Genomic DNA, 10137 nt, shown 5'->3' on the forward strand with positions numbered 1-10137 from the left:
AGGTAGCAGTGGCATACATCAACCACCAAGGAGGGACAAGATCACACTCCTTAATGGAAGCAGCAACAAACATTCTGAGCAGGGCAGAGGATCACCTACACTCCGTGACAGCCCTACACATAAAAGGGGCAGAAAACATAGAGGCAGATTTCCTGAGTCGCAATACCCTGAGGCAAGGAGAATGGGCACTAAACCGATCCATTTTTCAAAAGTTAATTCAGCTTTGGGGGGAACCGGTGATAGACCTCTTTGCAAACAAGCACAACAGGCAAACAGAAAGGTTCTGCTCTCTAAACCCAAGGGAAAACCCATGGGCAGTGGACTCATTGCACATCCAGTGGAACTTCAGACTGGCTTACGCGTTCCCCCCAGTAGCTCTGATCCCGACTGTGGTAAGAAAAATCAGAAACGATCAAGCCAGGGTGATTCTAATAGCTCCATTTTGGCCAAAAAGGCCCTGGTTCGCTCTGCTACGGAAGATGTCCCTCTCCGATCCTTGGGTTCTGCCAGAAATCCCGGACCTACTAGCTCAGGGTCCAATATTACACGCTCAGGTCAAAGGATTCCATCTGACGGCGTGGAATTTGAAAGGTCGCTTTTAATAGATAGGGGGTTCTCCCCTGGGCTGGTGGCCACTCTGCAAAAAAGCAGGAAACCGGTGACTACTAACATCTACGGCAGAACATGGGATAAGTTCCTACAGTTCTTGGGTAAGCCGTTAGGGAAAGAACCTCCGATTAGTGACATCCTAGAGTTCTTACAATCTGGGTTGCAGATGGGGTTAGCAGTAAACACACTTAAGGTTCAGGTGTCGGCACTAGGGGCGCTCTACAATTGCAAACTGGCATCAGATAGGTGGATAGCCAGATTTATTAAATCCTGCCATAGAGCTAGACCTATTCCAATACCTAGAATAGCCCCCTGGGATTTAAACCTGGTGTTAGAAGCCCTTACAAAAGAACCGTATGAGCCATTACATCAGCTACCCCTAAAGTTTTTGACCCTAAAAACGATCCTGTTAGTAGCCCTCACATCAGCCCGCAGGATAAGCGACTTACAGGCTCTCTCAGTAAATCCTCCTTATACGCAAGTCTTTCAGGATAGGGTAGTGTTAAGAACAGACCCCAGTTATCTGCCCAAGGTAGTGTCAGATTTCCATCGGGGTCAGGAAATTGTTCTTCCATCCTTTTGCGAAAATCCAAAAAATCTGGGGGAGGAAAAATTCCATAGTCTGGATGTTAAAAGAGCTCTTGTAGAATATATATCTGCCACTAGCCAGTGGAGGAGGTCACAGTCCCTATTCGTAGCTTTTCAGGGTGCCAGGAAAGGCTATGGGGTTTCAAAAGGGACTATTGCTAGATGGATCAGGGAAGCCATTAGTGTAGCCTATTCAGCTAGTGGTATCCCGATTCCTGACGGCATCAAAGCTCATTCCACCAGAGCCGTGGCGACCTCCTGGGCTGAAAAGGCAGAGGTATCAATCGAACAAATTTGTAAGGCCGCTACCTGGGCCTCACCTTCAACCTTCTTTAAGCACTATAGATTAAATCTATCCTCCTCTGCTGACTTAACCTTTGGTAGAAGGGTGCTGCAAGCGGTGGTCCCTCCCTAAGGTGTTTTGAAGTCTCCAAAAATCTCTCATGTGGTGCTGTCATGGGTGAAGGGAAAACCACCATGGTTACTTACCGGTAGCCGGTTTTTCCGGAACCCATGACAGCACCCGTACATTCCCCCCCTTTTTCACTGTATGGTGTGCACAATTAGTAGGGTGTTTTGAGTGTTGTGGTGTTGGATAAACATGTAACTAACCGGGAAGTCCTCTCAATGCTCTGTAACCCAACTGAAGCGGGGGAGAGGTGCCGCCCCTTATGTCTCAGTAGGTTCCTGTCCTGGCGGGGCAGATCCCTCTCTCATGTGGTGCTGTCATGGGTTCCGGAAAAACCGGCTACCGGTAAGTAACCATGGTGGTTTCCAGCTCAGGAGAGGGAGGCCACACATTACTAAGAACTCTGTATGATTTAAATGCACTTTTGCTTTTTACTTATTTAATTATAGCAGGGTTTTTTTTATTTTGTCTTTTGTAGGTTTTGTATGCTTTTTGGTCATGTGAACATGCATTTATATGCTGCATGTGTACCAACTCAAACCAAGCTCAATTTTTCTGCTTTTTCTTTGTATTTTTGCATTCTGTGCAAGCTGAGGTGTGGCCTCCCTCTCCTGAGCTGGAAATTGTATTTAAAGACTTCCCCTGACTGTTGTCCTAGTGGTTGGGACCCGGTCCTTGTCTGCCCTTATTCACACAGATGTCAACTTTGACACATGATAAGGTTATTAATACTAGACAGTGTAGGACCGCCCCGACCACAGAGTCACCTTGTGGATGGTGGGACGGCTTTTATGCTATGTTTGATCAAATACAGTATTACTAAGAACTCTGTTTGATTTAAATGCACTTTTGCTTTTTACTTATTTAATTATAGCAGGGTTTTTTTCATTTTGTCTTTTGTAGGTTTTGTATGCTTTTTGGCCATGTGAACATGCATTTATATGCTGCATGTGTACCAGCTCAAACCAAGCTCAATTTTTCTGCTTTTTCTTTGTATTTTTGCATTCTGTGCAAGCTGGGGTGTGGCCTCCCTCTCCTGAGCTGGAAATTGTATTTAAAGGTTTCCCCTGTTCCCATGTTCCCACATGCTTTATGCATCCATTAGCCCTCTGTGTCTGTACTGTTACACACTTAACATTATGGCTGGTCCATACAATCAGGGCAACTGTTACCACCCACCTTTCGTGTCTACCTCTTTCCTCATAGACTGTAAGCTTGCGAGCAGGGCCCTCACTCCTCTTGGTATTTGTTATAATCTACTGTATGTGATTATTGTTATGCTGTAATGTCTATTGTCTGTACAAATCCCCTCTGAAATGTAAAGTGCTGCGGAATATGTCGGCGCTATAAAAATAAAATTTATTATTATTATTATTATTCCCGTGACTGGTGTCTGGTGGTTGGGACCCGGTCCTTGTCTGCCCTTATTCACACAGACGTCAACTTTGACACATGATAAGGTTACTAATACTAAACAGTGTAGGACCGCCCCGACCACAGAGTCACCTTGTCGATGGTGGGACGGCTTTTATGCTATGTTTGACCAAATACAGTATTACTATGAACTCTGTATGATTTAAATGCACTTTTGCTTTTTACTTATTTAATTATAGCAGGGTTTTTTTTTCATTTTGTCTTTTGTATGCTTTTTGGCCATGTGAACATGCATTTATATGCTGCATGTGCACCAACTCAAACCAAGCTCAATTATTGTGTTCTATCTCATATCTATTATCTAATATCTATCTCATATCTATTATCTATCTATCTCATATCTATCTCTCAAATCTATTATCTAATATCTATTATCTATCTATCTCATATCTATTATCTATCTCTCATATCTATCTCTTATATCTATCCTTCTATCTCATATCTAGAAAAAGAAAACACAGCAGCATTCTGTATGAGCCAAAATATATGCAAACACTGAAAACATTGAATCTAAACTGTGTTATTACTCAGTAAGATGAACTTTCAAAAATGAAGGTTCTTAGCACATACCATAAATTGGAAAATCTATGTGTGCCCATCAACCACGGCAAGGAGACCTCACTCTGATATCTCCTATCTATGAAGCTATTTATCTATAATAACAATTTTTTTTCTATAGGTCTGTCAACATATCTACAGCACTTTACAATTTGTAGGAGACATGTACAAACAATATATGATAAAATATAGATTATCCATGAATAAGCACTGTGTTACAGTCTGAAAAGCATAGGAAAAAGGTAAAGACACGTTTGAAATTAAATGAATGAAAATACCCAATTTTGTGGGGTAAAGTATATAATAAATCCATCCCCTGTGTATATAATGTTTTATATATTTCACTTTAGACTTTATTGTATCATCAGGAGCCGAAAAAATACCAAGGAAAATGCTCAGTATGTGAGTATTAAGGGATTTGGGAAAAATGGGGGCCAGCTCTGTGGCATGAACGTTTCTCAGAGCCCTGATTTTTCCAGTTGTCAACCATTTTTCAGTGGTAATGTTTCCAGGAGATGAATGATAAGCAGTGGTAACAGTGAGATGACGCTTATCGGCCAATCTTTTTTATTAGAGTATGATCTAATTTCTCATTTGTACTATGATAACAGTGTGACTTCCTATCCGCAGCCGCCTAATAATAAAATGTTGGTATGTGGAGGTTACAAATATGTGATGAATATGGATCCTATTCCGGCTGTGCTGTGATGGATGAGCCTCTGGGTTTTCGGTGTGCAGGTGCTGCTCTTGTCTAGCAGGAATACTGTGTTGGCTCTCATGTTCTCAGCAATTCTGTCTCTTCCCCCTGGAGTTTTGTCCCCCCCTCCCCCATCCTGGTGTCTTCTCTCTCCTCAGTTCTATCTTTCTACATTCTTGCCCACACACACATTTATGTCAAAGTAGCAATGGTGCAGATACAAGAACGAGATGCCGCACCCTGCCAAACCTGCTGCTGATGTCATCAACGATCACAAGTGACACATCAAAAATGAAACCCAGATACAATAACCCGGGCTTGATAGCCGACCTTATTACACGAACCTCTGAGACTTTGTCATTGCTGATTATGAAATGAACTTTTCTAAATACAATATATACTGTATATTATTAGATTCGGCTCGTTTTACTTCTAAATGAGGATTAAGAATATAACAATTTAAGCTCTCGGCTCAGATTTCATTCTCCACCCTTATTGAAAGCGAAGAGTTTTATTATAGAAACCATTTATATAGTAATTGTTACAAACTAACAGCCTGAACCTTTACATCAAAGGCACAGCGTCACTTTCGTGGTAGACGGGCTCATTTACCTCAAGGAGCTGGAAGTAATAACAGGGCTTGGCAGAAAATCTTTTCTCCCATCTCTGTGTTTACTAAAAAGGAAAATGGATTCCGGGGCCGAGACCCATTCCCATTTTAGATAATGATGGATGGGAAATAAGATCTTGCCGATGCCAGCGCCAAGGATGTTAAAGGGGACGCATAGAACTACGTTAGAATGGCTGCTTTTCTCTAGAAACAGTCACATCTGCCTATTGAAGTCAAAATAGCGAAACAGCAGTACTACGTAATGTGTGAGAAACCATGGGACCGATTCATCATTTGCATTTTTTAAGTCGCTTTTCTTTTTTTCATCATAGAATCATAGAATCGTAGAGTTGGAAGGGACCTCCTGGGCCATCTGGTCCAACCCCCTGCTCAAAGCAGGATTCGCTAAATCATCCCAGTCAGATATCTGTCCAGCCTCTGTTTGAAGACTTCCATTGAAGGAGAACTCACCACTTCTCGTGGCAGCCTGTTCCACTCATTGATCACTCTAACTGTCAAAAAGTTTTTTCTAATATCTAATCTGTGTCTCCTCCCATTCAGTTTCATCCCATTGCTTCTAGTCTTTCCTTGTGCAAATGAGAATAAAGTTGATCCTTCTACAATGTGACAGCCCTTTAGATATTTGTAGACAGCTATTAAGTCTCCTCTAAGTCTTCTCTTTTGCAAACTAAACATTCCCAAATCCTGCAACCTTTCCTCATAAGACAGGGTTTGCAGACCGGTCACCATTCTGGTCGCTCTTTTCTGAACTTGCTCCAGTTTGTTGATGTCTTTTTTAAAATGTGGTGCCCAAAACTGGACACAATATTCCAGATGAGGTCTGACCAAAGAGGAGTAGAGGGAAATAATGACTTCACGTGATCTAGACTGTATGCTTCTGTTAATACATCCTAGAATTGCATTTGCCTTTTTTGCTGCTGCATCACACTGTTGACTCATATTCAGTCTGTGATCTATTAGTATACCCAAGTCTTTTTCACATGTGCTGTCACTTAGCCCTATTCCTCCCATTCTATATATGCTTTTTCCATTTTTATTGCCCAGATGTAGTACTTTGCATTTCTCCCTGTTAAAAACCATTCTGTTAGTTGCTGCCCACTTCTCCAGTTTATTTAAATCTTTTTGAATCCTCTCTCTCTCTTCTCTAGTATTAGCTATCCCTCCTAGCTTTGTGTCATCAGCAAATTTAATCAGTTTACCCTCAATTCCTTCATCTAAATCGTTGATAAAGATGTTGAACAATACAGGGCCCAGGACAGAGCCCTGTGGTACCCCACTTGAGACATTCTTCCAACTGGATGTGCAGCCATTTACGACCACTCTTTGGGTCCGATCACTAAGCCAGTTATGAATCCACCTAACAGTTGCCTTGTCCATTCCATACTTAATCATTTTTTCAATAAGGATTGTATGAGAGACTTTGTCAAATGCTTTGCTGAAGTCAAGATATACTATATCTACAGCATTTCCTTGATCCAACCAATCAGTGATACCGTCATAGAAGGAAATTAAGTTAGTCTGACATGACTTATCATAGAATCATAGAATCATCATCATCATGTGATGTTTGTTGATGTTTCTTTTGAACCACAGGTGGTTATGCGCATTTTGTTACATTGTGCCTGTATTTCATCTGTGCTTTATTGTTCTTTTGCTTTGTACCATTTTTAACCCCGTACTGACATCCGATGTACATAGGACAAAAAGACTGTCTGGCACTTCTAAACTAATGTGAACAGGTGAATACTAGGAGCCGCCACATCCATATACAATAAACCAAAAGAGATGCACTCTGTAGTGCTAAAGCATGTCAATATGGAATATATGAAATATGAATAGCAATACTGCTTCTGGATACTAGGAAAAAGTGAGACGCTTAGCACATAATTTTTCCAATTCATACATGCACAGCAACCAATGACAAGGCAGTCTCAAAACGAATGGATCCTAATGTGTCTAATGTGAATACCTCTCTAAGGGCTCATACTCCCTTGCAAGAGACTCGCATGAGTCTCTCGCATGACAACCTGGCACTGCCACCGGCACTTGGACCGAAGCGTGCGGCTTCTTAGAAATACATGCAGCCGCACACTTCGGTCTCGAGTGCCGGGTATTGAGATGCGAAACTCGTGCGAGTTTCTCACAAGTGTGACCCCAGCCATACACTGAGATAATGACTGACACACAGTCAGGATCTGCTTCTGACCACAGCTATTAACCTGTGAAATGCCAGTCAATTTTTGACAGCAGCATTAACAACGTGCCAGCATTGGGGCACAACATTTCATTTCCCTAAATCCCCCCTCCTCCCGTAGCACGATTTTGGGGTGCCGGTGCGTTACCATGTCAGCCAAGAGTCTACTGAAGACCCCCATATTTGTTATCACAGCACTCTGCTGACACGCAGAAGGTGGCTGGACTTTAATGGAGATGGTGATTTTTAGGCTTTGTACCCACGTAAGTGGTTTTTTTTTTGTGTTTTTAAGCGTTTTTACTGGCAAAAATGCTTACAAGAAGCATCCCATTCATTTTAATGAATTCCTCACTTTTTGTGCACATTGATGCGTTTTTACCGCGAAAAAAAAATGCATCGCGGTAAAAAACGCAGCATGCTCATTAATTTTGCGGAAAAATCCGCATTTCTAACTATATTCTATGAGCAGGAGGATACTCCTGTAAAATACACACAAAAAAACACGCAAAAAACTTGCAAAAAATGCGCGTTTTTCCTGGGAAGGAGTTCGTTTTTTTTCTGCATACGTGGGTACATAGCCTTACTGAATACAGCAATACTGAAAGCCTCGGCGTCAGCGATCAGCTTTTGATAGTTTTAAGTCCTCCAGGGGAACTAACAAATACAGTGAAAAGTAAAAAAGAAGATTTAAAAAATATGAAAAAATAAAAAAGCATAAAAATAAAAAAAAACACATTTGGTATCACTGCAACCAAAAAAGTTTCATCAAACTAATTTTGTCCGATCGATAAATACCATAAAACATTTAAAACACCCAAACTGCAGATTTTTTTTCTTGCCACAAACCCAAAAAATTAAATAGCAATTGATAAGTCATATTTAAAAATGGTTACAATAACATCGTCCGTAAAAAAAACAAGAATTTACACTGTTCCATCAGCCGAAAAATAAAAATGTTGTAGGTGTTGGAAAATGGCAACAAAAGAAAAACGTGGTTGGAAAAAAAAACCTCATGTCCCTTGAAAGGAGGAACATAATGTGTTCACCTGTGGGTTTTTTTTTTCTAAGGCCGGGATCACACGCAGCGAGATACGGCCGAGTCTCGCAGGTTAAAACCAAGCTCTGGCACCGGCACTCCGGAGCGGACCGTGCAGCTCCATGTATTGCTGTGCGGCTGCACGCTCCACTCCGGAGTGCCGGCGCTAGAGCTTGGTTTTAACCTGCGAGACTTGGCCGTATCTCGCTGCGTGTGATCTTGGCCTTATGGTTGCAACTGTGGGCGTGATATAGGGTTTCCTTATGTGTTAGCTTGATTAATCATTTTCAACTTTTCAAAAATTTAGCACAGGTGTATTCCAATTCTCCAATAAAGTGGTTTTAAGTACGTCTGTAATTTTTTTCACAAATTTTGGGACATGCAACTTTTGCATTAAGCAGTTGCTAAAAAGGTTGAAGACAAAAGTAAAGGCCAAAAATTAGATTAAAAAACGCAAATCTAATATGAATTGGGCCCCAAGGTTTCCTAATTCTGGACAACACTTTGAAATGTTATGGTGACCACACCATACTAAGGCTATGTGCACACGGTGCGGATTCTGATGCGGATCCGCATGGTTTCTGGTCCTGCAGGTCCGCAGCAGTTTCTGCTGCGTTGTACAGTACCATTGTTTTCAATGGTCAAACCAGAAACGCTGTGCATATGCTGCGGATTTGCTGCGGGTTACAATCCGCAGTATGTCAATTCTTTGTGCGGCATCCGCTGCAGTTTCACACCTTATCCATTGTGAGGTGTGAAACCGCAGGATAATTCGCAGGTAAACCGCAGGACTTTTGACCTGGGGATTTTTCCAAATCCGCACGGAAAAATCCGCAGCTCTCCAAACTACGTGTGCACATAGCCTTAGGATTCACAGCATATTACTCCAGAGGGTTTTTGATCATATGAAATGCTAGTCTTGGTGAAAAGCCCTCTGGAGTAAGGCCATGTGCACACGTACTGGATGGTGCTGCGGATTTTTCAGCGCGGATTTGGAAAAATCTGCAGGTAAATCCACAGGTCAAAAGACCTGCGTTTTACCTGCGGATTAGCCTGCGGTTTGACACCTGTACAATGGAGCAGGTGTAAAACCGCTGCAGATTCCGTACAAAGAATTGACATGCTGTGGATTTGAAACCGCAGCAAATCCGCGTGGAAAAATCCACAGCATGTGGACTGCATTTTGTAGCTACAGAGGTGTACAGCTCCAGTAGCCTCAAACTGTAAAACCAGCATAAAGCAGGCGGCCAGCTGTCCATTATCTAACCATCTGGGATCCTATTTTGCAATATCTAATGACGTTTCACCCTTACAGGCTTCTTCAGGGGAATGAGGCAAATGCAAACTAAAAATGGCCTAACAGACAATTTATAACCTCCCCATCTGACATCAGACCTACCTCATCATTGTGATTCCCAATCTAAGCCTCCACAATGCTGAGCCAATGTGCATCAATCAGAAAAGGGTCAAAGCTATGCATCCATGTCACATGTATGTGTTCTAGCCTATCAGCATGGTGTATTGTATGCAGCCAGTACAGAGCAGGTCGCCATGTGATTACATCATCAGGGCACAGGAAAACATAAAATCATAAGGGTCTCCAAGAAAGTGGTGTCCGCACCATACTATGGGCTTAAAAAGATGGCCGCGACACTCGCACAGAGGAGAGAATGTCACTCAAACCAAATCTTCAAGAAAATGGTGCTGGTCTTATACTTTGGACTTCTTCAAAATGGCCACGAATCTTATGCAATGTGAAAAGACATCAAAATGGTTATATTATACTAAGTGGTCGCTGTCTTTCTAAATGATTCTTCAGGCCATTATCCAAAACAGGTGTATTTTAGTTTATTATTCTCTACTATGCAGGCATTACAGCCATTTTGGAGATGCTCGAAGTGTTATGGTCCCGTTTCTCTTAGCGACGCACCAGCGATCGTGACAATGATACGACCTGGTAAGGATCGCTGGTGCGTCGCTA

The 10137-nt window shown here is 42.0% G+C and overlaps 1 protein-coding gene across 1 annotated transcript in view; it reads right to left on the bottom strand.

The window, feature by feature from the left end:
- ZNF217 (zinc finger protein 217) overlaps window positions 1–9616 on the bottom strand; it is a 118561-nt gene extending 108945 nt beyond the window's left edge. Inside the window, exon 1 of the mRNA XM_073580626.1 lies at window positions 9556–9616. The gene's annotated coding sequence lies outside the window, so the exon portion shown is untranslated. The remainder of the gene's footprint in view (window positions 1–9555) is intronic.
- Between the last annotated feature and the right edge of the window lie 521 nt (window positions 9617–10137).

This window comes from Dendrobates tinctorius, unplaced genomic scaffold (assembly GCF_039654945.1).
Source record: "Dendrobates tinctorius isolate UK_male_01 unplaced genomic scaffold, ASM3965494v1 ptg000065l, whole genome shotgun sequence".
NCBI classification, from domain to species: Eukaryota; Metazoa; Chordata; class Amphibia; order Anura; family Dendrobatidae; genus Dendrobates; species Dendrobates tinctorius.